Below are 1,394 nucleotides of genomic sequence, written 5' to 3'. Positions count from 1 at the left end.
TATATATATATATCTATCAAGTGATGATATATATATATATAAGTGTGTTTCTAAGAAAAGAATATAATCGCGATATAGACGCCGGTGTCCTTGAATTTGATCACGTCGAATATACTTGCGACGCTTGCGAATACACTGTCCCTCAACATCCTCATTAAGATCATCATCGCTATCATCTTTAGAATATAAGTATGTCATCAATTCGTGAAAGAATGTATGAGGCATGTGATCCAACATACAAATAACTCAACCTGCCAAAACACCCATAATTTGATACATCAGTGATAAAGAAGAAATATGTATGAACAATTCTATAGTTTTTTTATTTGTAATTCACAAATAAAGAATAAACAAATAAGTAATTTTAACAAGCAATGCCCAACATCCATCACATGTTTCAACAGATTGTTGTTGATATTGATTCTATTTATCTTATTAAACGGTAACTAATAGTAAATTAAAACTAGGACATTGGTTAATATAAACTTAAATTTTCCTTTTGAGTTATTTAGTGGCTTAACTTAAAGCCATATGATCATGTACACAGATTTATTTCATGTTACTTTATTTTGCTTGCTATCAAAATGTTATCCTACCATTCCATGTTAAAAATTTATATACTCTATTGCCTGTGTTTTTATACAACAATAAGATGTTTTAAGTGTGTTTGGGTCTTTTCAGTTAACATCGAGTAAGGTTAAGTTTCTTAAAACATTAATAAACTGATAAAATAGTTGCATGATTTAAATTTGTTTATCATGCAGTAGCTTCTTCATTCCTGAATGTGCTTCTACTGTCATAATGGGTCTATCTATTTATCATAGTAGTAGCTAGATTCCTAATAAAACCTCAAATATTGTGTTTCAGTAACTTATTTGACTATTGTTTAGCTTTAGTGTTCCTAATTTGTGGTGGATGAGGGCAAGTTTCATGAAGATAATTGGAATCCTATAATAAACATAATGAAATTGATATATATATATATATATATATATATATATATAGAGAGAGAGAGAGAGAGAGAGAGATGAGAGAGATGCTTGTTGCAGTTTGTATCGATGAACACAGGGATATCGATTGCTTCGATTCAAACAAGAAATATTTGATTTTGGTTTACGATTTGCTTAACAGGGAATGGAGATGGTAGAGAGTGCCGATTATTTGCTTAAGAGGGAATCAATTGTCTTCCGTTTGCTTCAGTTTCTTTGATTTGCTTAGAGAGGGTCGTGAACCCTAGAAAAGATGAGCGGAAGAAATGATAAGGGTAAGGAAATTAGGATATTGTTGAGATGGGGAGGGGTACAGTAGTTTTTCATATATGAAAAGTTACTGTAGCATATTTCCATTATTTAGAGTTAGGGTATTTGAATAAGGGATAGGATGAAGTAAAAAGT

This window comes from Bidens hawaiensis, unplaced genomic scaffold, assembly GCF_021521415.1.
Source record: "Bidens hawaiensis isolate Kalapana, Puna unplaced genomic scaffold, B.hawaiensis_p1.1 tig00027565_1, whole genome shotgun sequence".
Lineage (NCBI taxonomy): Eukaryota > Viridiplantae > Streptophyta > Magnoliopsida > Asterales > Asteraceae > Bidens > Bidens hawaiensis.
Note: the sequence above shows the minus strand (reverse complement) of the source record.